Source organism: Lytechinus pictus, chromosome 12 (genome assembly GCF_037042905.1).
Source record: "Lytechinus pictus isolate F3 Inbred chromosome 12, Lp3.0, whole genome shotgun sequence".
Lineage (NCBI taxonomy): Eukaryota > Metazoa > Echinodermata > Echinoidea > Temnopleuroida > Toxopneustidae > Lytechinus > Lytechinus pictus.
Genome location: NC_087256.1, coordinates 7814115 through 7825362, shown reverse-complemented (window position 1 = coordinate 7825362; position 11248 = coordinate 7814115).

Genomic DNA, 11248 nt, shown 5'->3' with positions numbered 1-11248 from the left:
GCGCGCGTACGCGCGCGTCAAAATTTTAAAATGCTAAAAATCACTTTTTGACCAAAACAGAGTACGTTTTAGGTCATTTTAAGCGTTTCAAAAAATTGCGCGCGCAAACGTATGCGCGCGCGTTTCCGCGCGTAACGCCTCAATGCAACTCAGAAACACCGTTTTTTTTAATTTCATTGCATTGATCATATAATTTTTAGCAATTTGATACCTTGATCAACCTTCTACGACCATTAATAAGGAAATTAACACCCGTTAAAGTTTGCAGCACGTGTGCGCGCGAGCTCTCACTATAGGCCATATATGGGCAAAAACATGCCTATAGAAAATCCGCTGTAGCTCTTCAGAACGCATGGGGACCCCCAATTTTTTTTTCATATTTTGATAGAGTATGAACTAGAGATATAATTTCATGTCTCATTTGACCCTCAATTATATTATGACGTCATCAAAATGGCGTCGGAATTCAAAAAATCCATTTTGCCTATTATGACGTCATTATAATTATGCAAATCTTGCTCTAACTCCGTGAATATTGGTCAATTTTCACCCAATTTTTGATATGTTGTAGCTTAGTTCTTACTCTTTCTGAGTTATTGCCTTTATTTTTCATTTTGATAGACAAATCATCCTCAAAAATTGCAAATAATAATGGCATGTCATTTTTACTCATTTTGCGTGTAATCTCTATGGGACATGACTTTTTCTCAAAACTAGATTCTACATTCTTCTATTTCGTAAGCCATATCTCCAATTTTTGTTGCTAGTTATCCCTGAGCTTTTAGTATGTTGTAGCTGAGATTCTAAGCTTTCGGTTGCGTTTCCTTCATTTTCCGATCAGATGTCGGGATCATGCCCGTAATTCACTTGCAAGATTGGATTTGAGATTCTGGTGTTTTGCTTACGTGTTAAGTCTATGGGAAATATTCTAGCTCAATCGGTTAGGCGTCACACTTACTTCTCATTCCATCATGCAGGCAGGGGTTCGAGTCCGCGGGTGAACATGATTTTTTTTTTTTTTTTTTTTTTTTTAGCTATCTTGCCCACGATCAATTATAAGAATTCTAACAAATAATAGCTAAAATATTGCAAAATAAAACAGATTATAATTACTTTTTTATATCATATCTATTTATCTGTCTGTCTATCTACCTACATGACATATCTATCTCTCTGTCTAATATATATCTTTCTGTTTGAATACGTCCCTCTCTCTCTATCTATCCATATGTCTGTCTGTCTATCTACCTACATTGTATATCTATCTGTCTGTTTATCTCTCTCTCTCTCTCTCTGTCTAATATATATGTATCTATCTGTTTAGATATGTCTATCTATCTATCCATCCATCTGCCTGTCTCTATCTATCTATCTATCTATCTATATATCTATCTATCTATCTGTCTGTCTGTCTCTCTATCTATCTATCTATCTGTCTATCTATCTATCTATCTATCTATCTATATGTCTGTCTCTCTATTCATCTATATGTCTGTCTCTCTATCTATCTCTGTCTCGATCTCTATCAATCTATATGTCTGTCTCTGTATCTATCTATATGTCTATCTATCTATCTATCTATCTATCTATCTATCTATCTATATATCTATCTATATGTCTGTCTCTCTATCTATCTATATTTCTGTCTCTCTGTCTATCTATATGTTTGTCTATCTATATGTCTGTCTATCTATCCATGAAGCTATCACGAGAAGGAGAACCATCTTCCAATTTCTCTCTTAATCCTTTGTTATCGCTTCCTTCGGGCGAAGCAACGATATCTAACATCAATTGGCGAGCCGCCAGGCGAAAGTTAGAGCCCGCTTACATAACGCGATAGGACCACGCAGCATGAAGCTATTACGAGATAGCTCGTAATAGCTTCATGATATGTCTGTCTCTCTATCTATATATATGTCTGTCTATCTATCTGTCTATCTATCTATCTGTCTGTCTCTCTTTCTATCTATATGTTTATATATGTTTTATTAATATAACCACCAATCATCTCTCTATCTATCTATATATCTATATATCTATCAATCTATCTCTCTATCTATAAGTCTGTCTCTCTATCTATCTATATGTCTGTCTCTCTATCTATATGTCTGTCTCTCTATATCTATCTATATATGTCTATGTTTTATTAATATAACCACCTATAATTTATCTCTCCATCCATCACTCCATCCATCTAATATAATTATCTTTCTTGTATGTATCTGTTTGATTATGTAAATCTGTTTGTCTATCTATTTTTCAATCTAATATCTGTTTAAATATTTTTTTCCTGTTTATCTATCTATACGACAGACCACCTAATTCGTCCGCATGACGAATTAAAATCTAGTTAGGTGGTCTGTCTATGACAGATCACCTATTATGTTTGTCCGAATTTTCTTTCTTTATTATTTATTAGGTGGTCTGTCTATGACAGATCACCTATTATGTTTGTCCGAATTTTCTTTCTTTATTATTTATTATTTATTAGGTGGTCTGTCTATGACAGATCACCTTTTATGTTTGTCCGAATTTTCTTTCTTTATTTATTTATTTATTTATTATTTCTTATTTTTATTTCCTCCATTTCTTGTGGACAGCAAATCTCAGAAAGTCCATATTCAATAATCATCAAAATATCACCACATATCAACATCAATAAGACCTCAATTCTGCAAGAATCTTAATGTCATGACGTCATCATGACGTCATCTAGACGCCATTTTGTAAAATCACATTATCAATCATATCTCCATTATCAATTATCAAAAATCAATCAAATTCACATGACATAAACTTCAGATCAAGGGTCATCAGGTCATGTCATCAAAGGTCACCTGAAGGTCACGACGCGCGCGTACGCGCGCGTCAAAATTTTAAAATGCTAAAAATCACTTTTTGACCAAAACAGAGTACGTTTTAGGTCATTTTAAGCATTTCAAAAAATTGCGCGCGCAAACGTATGCGCGCGCGTTTCCGCGCGTAACGCCTTGAATGCAACTCAGAAACACCGTTTTTTTTTTTTCATTGCATTGATCATATAATTTTGAGCAATTTGATACCTTGATCAACCTTCTACGACCATTAATAAGGAAATTAACACCCGTTAAAGTTTGCAGCACGTGTGCGCGCGAGCTCTCACTATAGGCCATATATGGGCAAAAACATGCCTATAGAAAATCCGCTGTAGCTCTTCAGAACGCGTGGGGACCCCCAATTTTTTTTTCATATTTTGATAGAGTATGAACTAGAGATATAATTTCATGTCTCATTTGACCCTCAATTATATTATGACGTCATCAAAATGGCGTCGGAAGTCAAAAAATCCATTTTGCGTATTATGACGTCATTATAATTATGCAAATCTTGCTCTAACTCCGTGAATATCGGTCTATTTTCACCCAATTTTTGATATGTTGTAGCTTAGTTCTTACTCTTTCTGCGTTATTGCCTTTATTTTTCATTTTGATAAACAGATCATCCTCAAAAATTGCAAATAATAATGGCATGTCATTTTTACTCATTTTGCGTGTAATCTCTATGGGACATGACTTTTTCTCAAAACTAGATTCTACATTTTTCTATTTCGTAAGCCATATCTCCAATTTTTGTTGCTAGTTATCCCTGAGCTTTTAGTATGTTGTAGCTGAGATTCTAAGCTTTCGGTTGCGTTTCCTTCATTTTCCGATCAGATGTCGGGATCATGCCCGTAATTCACTTGCAAGATTGGATTTGAGATTCTGGTGTTTTGCTTACGTGTTAAGTCTATGGGAAATATTCTAGCTCAATCGGTTAGGCGTCAGACTTACTTCTCATTCCATCATGCAGGCAGGGGTTCGAGTCCGCGGGTGAACATGATTTTTTTTTTTTTTAATTTTTTTTTTAGCTATCTTGCCCACGATCAATTATAAGAATTCTAACAAATAATAGCTAAAATATTGCAAAATAAAACAGATTATAATTACTTTTTTATATCATATCTATTTATCTGTCTGTCTATCTACCTACATGACATATCTATCTCTCTGTCTAATATATATCTTTCTGTTTGAATACGTCCCTCTCTCTCTATCTATCCATATGTCTGTCTGTCTATCTACCTACATTGTATATCTATCTGTCTGTTTATCTCTCTCTCTCTCTCTCTGTCTAATATATATGTATCTATCTGTTTAGATATGTCTATCTATCTATCCATCCATCTGCCTGTCTCTATCTATCTATCTATCTATATATCTATCTATCTATCTGTCTGTCTGTCTCTCTATCTATCTATCTATCTATCTGTCTATCTATCTATCTATCTATATGTCTGTCTCTCTATTCATCTATATGTCTGTCTCTCTATCTATCTCTGTCTCGATCTCTATCAATCTATATGTCTGTCTCTGTATCTATCTATATGTCTATCTATCTATCTATCTATCTATCTATCTATCTATCTATATATCTATCTATATGTCTGTCTCTCTATCTATCTATATTTCTGTCTCTCTTTCTATCTATATGTTTGTCTATCTATATGTCTGTCTATCTATCCATGAAGCTATCACGAGAAGGAGAACCATCTTCCAATTTCTCTCTTAATCCTTTGTTATCGCTTCCTTCGGGCGAAGGAACGATATCTAACATCAATTGGCGAGCCGCCAGGCGAAAGTTAGAGCCCGCTTACATAACGCGATAGGACCACGCAGCATGAAGCTATTACGAGATAGCTCGTAATAGCTTCATGATATGTCTGTCTCTCTATCTATATATATGTCTGTCTATCTATCTGTCTATCTATCTATCTGTCTGTCTCTCTTTCTATCTATATGTTTATATATGTTTTATTAATATAACCACCAATCATCTCTCTATCTATCTATATATCTATATATCTATCAATCTATCTCTCTATCTATAAGTCTGTCTCTCTATCTATCTATATGTCTGTCTCTCTATCTATATGTCTGTCTCTCTATATCTATCTATATATGTCTATGTTTTATTAATATAACCACCTATAATTTATCTCTCCATCCATCACTCCATCCATCTAATATAATTATCTTTCTTGTATGTATCTGTTTGATTATGTAAATCTGTTTGTCTATCTATTTTTCAATCTAATATCTGTTTAAATATTTTTTTCCTGTTTATCTATCTATACGACAGACCACCTAATTCGTCCGCATGACGAATTAAAATCTAGTTATTTCTTATTTTTATTTCCTCCATTTCTTGTGGACAGCAAATCTCAGAAAGTTCATATTCAATAATCATCAAAATATCAGCACATATCAACATCAATAAGACCTCAATTCTGCAAGAATCTTAATGTCATGACGTCATCATGACGTCATCTAGACGCCATTTTGTAAAATCACATTATCAATCATATCTCCATTATCAAATATCAAAAATAAATCAAATTCACATGACATAAACTTCAGATCAAGGGTCATCAGGTCATGTCATCAAAGGTCACCTGAAGGTCACGACGCGCGCGTACGCGCGCGTCAAAATTTTAAAATGCTAAAAATCACTTTTTGACCAAAACAGAGTACGTTTTAGGTCATTTTAAGCATTTCAAAAAATTGCGCGCGCAAACGTATGCGCGCGCGTTTCCGCGCGTAACGCCTCAATGCAACTCAGAAACACCGTTTTTTTTTATTTCATTGCATTGATCATATAATTTTGAGCAATTTGATACCTTGATCAACCTTCTACGACCATTAATAAGGAAATTAACACCCGTTAAAGTTTGCAGCACGTGTGCGCGCGAGCTCTCACTATAGGCCATATATGGGCAAAAACATGCCTATAGAAAAATCCGCTGTAGCTCTTCAGAACGCATGGGGACCCCCAATTTTTTTTTCATATTTTGATAGAGTATGAACTAGAGATATAATTTCATGTCTCATTTGACCCTCAATTATATTATGACGTCATCAAAATGGCGTCGGAATTCAAAAAATCCATTTTGCCTATTATGACGTCATTATAATTATGCAAATCTTGCTCTAACTCCGTGAATATTGGTCAATTTTCACCCAATTTTTGATATGTTGTAGCTTAGTTCTTACTCTTTCTGAGTTATTGCCTTTATTTTTCATTTTGATAGACAAATCATCCTCAAAAATTGCAAATAATAATGGCATGTCATTTTTACTCATTTTGCGTGTAATCTCTATGGGACATGACTTTTTCTCAAAACTAGATTCTACATTCTTCTATTTCGTAAGCCATATCTCCAATTTTTGTTGCTAGTTATCCCTGAGCTTTTAGTATGTTGTAGCTGAGATTCTAAGCTTTCGGTTGCGGCTCCTTCATTTTCCGATCAGATGTCGGGATCATGCCCGTAATTCACTTGCAAGATTGGATTTGAGATTCTGGTGTTTTGCTTACGTGTTAAGTCTATGGGAAATATTCTAGCTCAATCGGTTAGGCGTCAGACTTACTTCTCATTCCATCATGCAGGCAGGGGTTCGAGTCCGCGGGTGAACATGATTTTTTTTTTTTTTTTTTTTTTTTTAGCTATCTTGCCCACGATCAATTATAAGAATTCTAACAAATAATAGCTAAAATATTGCAAAATAAAACAGATTATAATTACTTTTTTCTATCATATCTATTTATCTGTCTGTCTATCTACCTACATGACATATCTATCTCTCTGTCTAATATATATCTTTCTGTTTGAATACGTCCCTCTCTCTCTATCTATCCATATGTCTGTCTGTCTATCTACCTACATTGTATATCTATCTGTCTGTTTATCTCTCTCTCTCTCTCTCTGTCTAATATATATGTATCTATCTGTTTAGATATGTCTATCTATCTATCCATCCATCTGCCTGTCTCTATCTATCTATCTATCTATCTATATATCTATCTATCTATCTGTCTGTCTGTCTCTCTATCTATCTATCTATCTGTCTATCTATCTATCTATCTATCTATATGTCTGTCTCTCTATTCATCTATATGTCTGTCTCTCTATCTATCTCTGTCTCGATCTCTATCAATCTATATGTCTGTCTCTGTATCTATCTATATGTCTATCTATCTATCTATCTATCTATCTATCTATCTATATATCTATCTATATGTCTGTCTCTCTATCTATCTATATTTCTGTCTCTCTGTCTATCTATATGTTTGTCTATCTATATGTCTGTCTATCTATCCATGAAGCTATCACGAGAAGGAGAACCATCTTCCAATTTCTCTCTTAATCCTTTGTTATCGCTTCCTTCGGGCGAAGGAACGATATCTAACATCAATTGGCGAGCCGCCAGGCGAAAGTTAGAGCCCGCTTACATAACGCGATAGGACCACGCAGCATGAAGCTATTACGAGATAGCTCGTAATAGCTTCATGATATGTCTGTCTCTCTATCTATATATATGTCTGTCTATCTATCTGTCTATCTATCTATCTGTCTGTCTCTCTTTCTATCTATATGTTTATATATGTTTTATTAATATAACCACCAATCATCTCTCTATCTATCTATATATCTATATATCTATCAATCTATCTCTCTATCTATAAGTCTGTCTCTCTATCTATCTATATGTCTGTCTCTCTATCTATATGTCTGTCTCTCCATATCTATCTATATATGTCTATGTTTTATTAATATAACCACCTATAATCTATCTCTCCATCCATCACTCCATCCATCTAATATAATTATCTTTCTTGTATGTATCTGTTTGATTATGTAAATCTGTTTGTCTATCTATTTTTCAATCTAATATCTGTTTAAATATTTTTTTCCTGTTTATCTATCTATACGACAGACCACCTAATTCGTCCGCATGACGAATTAAAATCTAGTTAGGTGGTCTGTCTATGACAGATCACCTCTTATGTTTGTCCGAATTTTCTTTCTTTATTTATTTATTTATTTTTATTTATTATTTTTATTTCCTCCATTTCTTGTGGACAGCAAATCTCAGAAAGTTCATATTCAATAATCATCAAAATATCAGCACATATCAACATCAATAAGACCTCAATTCTGCAAGAATCTTAATGTCATGACGTCATCATGACGTCATCTAGACGCCATTTTGTAAAATCACATTATCAATCATATCTCCATTATCAATTATCAAAAATAAATCAAATTCACATGACATAAACTTCAGATCAAGGGTCATCAGGTCATGTCATCAAAGGTCACCTGAAGGTCACGACGCGCGCGTACGCGCGCGTCAAAATTTTAAAATGCTAAAAATCACTTTTTGACCAAAACAGAGTACGTTTTAGGTCATTTTAAGCATTTCAAAAAATTGCGCGCGCAAACGTATGCGCGCGCGTTTCCGCGCGTAACGCCTTGAATGCAACTCAGAAACACCGTTTTTTTTATTTCATTGCATTGATCATATAATTTTGAGCAATTTGATACCTTGATCAACCTTCTACGACCATTAATAAGGAAATTAACACCCGTTAAAGTTTGCAGCACGTGTGCGCGCGAGCTCTCACTATAGGCCATATATGGGCAAAAACATGCCTATAGAAAATCCGCTGTAGCTCTTCAGAACGCGTGGGGACCCCCAATTTTTTTTTTCATATTTTGATAGAGTATGAACTAGAGATATAATTTCATGTCTCATTTGACCCTCAATTATATTATGACGTCATCAAAATGGCGTCGGAAGTCAAAAAATCCATTTTGCCTATTATGACGTCATTATAGTTATGCAAATCTTGCTCTAACTCCGTGAATATCGGTCTATTTTCACCCAATTTTTGATATGTTGTAGCTTAGTTCTTACTCTTTCTGAGTTATTGCCTTTATTTTTCATTTCGATAAACAGATCATCCTCAAAAATTGCAAATAATAATGGCATGTCATTTTTACTCATTTTGCGTGTAATCTCTATGGGACATGACTTTTTCTCAAAACTAGATTCTACATTCTTCTATTTCGTAAGCCATATCTCCAATTTTTGTTGCTAGTTATCCCTGAGCTTTTAGTATGTAGTAGCTGAGATTCTAAGCTTTCGGTTGCGTTTCCTTCATTTTCCGATCAGATGTCGGGATCATGCCCGTAATTCACTTGCAAGATTGGATTTGAGATTCTGGTGTTTTGCTTACGTGTTAAGTCTATGGGAAATATTCTAGCTCAATCGGTTAGGCGTCAGACTTACTTCTCATTCCATCATGCAGGCAGGGGTTCGAGTCCGCGGGTGAACATGATTTTTTTTTTTTTTTTTTTTTTTTTAGCTATCTTGCCCACGATCAATTATAAGAATTCTAACAAATAATAGCTAAAATATTGCAAAATAAAACAGATTATAATTACTTTTTTATATCATATCTATTTATCTGTCTGTCTATCTACCTACATGACATATCTATCTCTCTGTCTAATATATATCTTTCTGTTTGAATACGTCCCTCTCTCTCTATCTATCCATATGTCTGTCTGTCTATCTACCTACATTGTATATCTATCTGTCTGTTTATCTCTCTCTCTCTCTCTCTGTCTAATATATATGTATCTATCTGTTTAGATATGTCTATCTATCTATCCATCCATCTGCCTGTCTCTATCTATCTATCTATCTATCTATATATCTATCTATCTATCTGTCTGTCTGTCTCTCTATCTATCTATCTATCTATCTGTCTATCTATCTATCTATCTATCTATCTATATGTCTGTCTCTCTATTCATCTATATGTCTGTCTCTCTATCTATCTCTGTCTCGATCTCTATCAATCTATATGTCTGTCTCTGTATCTATCTATATGTCTATCTATCTATCTATCTATCTATCTATATATCTATCTATATGTCTGTCTCTCTATCTATCTATCTATATTTCTGTATCTCTGTCTATCTATATGTTTGTCTATCTATATGTCTGTCTATCTATCCATGAAGCTATCACGAGAAGGAGAACCATCTTCCAATTTCTCTCTTAATCCTTTGTTATCGCTTCCTTCGGGCGAAGGAACGATATCTAACATCAATTGGCGAGCCGCCAGGCGAAAGTTAGAGCCCGCTTACATAACGCGATAGGACCACGCAGCATGAAGCTATTACGAGATAGCTCGTAATAGCTTCATGATATGTCTGTCTCTCTATCTATATATATGTCTGTCTATCTATCTGTCTATCTATCTATCTGTCTGTCTCTCTTTCTATCTATATGTTTATATATGTTTTATTAATATAACCACCAATCATCTCTCTATCTATCTATATATCTATATATCTATCAATCTATCTCTCTATCTATAAGTCTGTCTCTCTATCTATCTATATGTCTGTCTCTCTATCTATATGTCTGTCTCTCTATATCTATCTTTATATGTCTATGTTTTATTAATATAACCACCTATAATTTATCTCTCCATCCATCACTCCATCCATCTAATATAATTATCTTTCTTGTATGTATCTGTTTGATTATGTAAATCTGTTTGTCTATCTATTTTTCAATCTAATATCTGTTTAAATATTTTTTTCCTGTTTATCTATCTATACGACAGACCACCTAATTCGTCCGCATGACGAATTAAAATCTAGTTATTTATTATTTCTTATTTCTTATTTTTATTTCCTCCATTTCTTGTGGACAGCAAATCTCAGAAAGTTCATATTCAATAATCATCAAAATATCAGCACATATCAACATCAATAAGACCTCAATTCTGCAAGAATCTTAATGTCATGACGTCATCATGACGTCATCTAGACGCCATTTTGTAAAATCACATTATCAATCATATCTCCATTATCAAATATCAAAAATAAATCAAATTCACATGACATAAACTTCAGATCAAGGGTCATCAGGTCATGTCATCAAAGGTCACCTGAAGGTCACGACGCGCGCGTACGCGCGCGTCAAAATTTTAAAATGCTAAAAATCACTTTTTGACCAAAACAGAGTACGTTTTAGGTCATTTTAAGCATTTCAAAAAATTGCGCGCGCAAACGTATGCGCGCGCGTTTCCGCGCGTAACGCCTTGAATGCAACTCAGAAACACCGTTTTTTTTATTTCATTGCATTGATCATATAATTTTGAGCAATTTGATACCTTGATCAACCTTCTACGACCATTAATAAGGAAATTAACACCCGTTAAAGTTTGCAGCACGTGTGCGCGCGAGCTCTCACTATAGGCCATATATGGGCAAAAACATGCCTATAGAAAATCCGCTGTAGCTCTTCAGAACGCATGGGGACCCCCAATTTTTTTTTCATATTTTGATAGAGTATGAACTAGAAATATA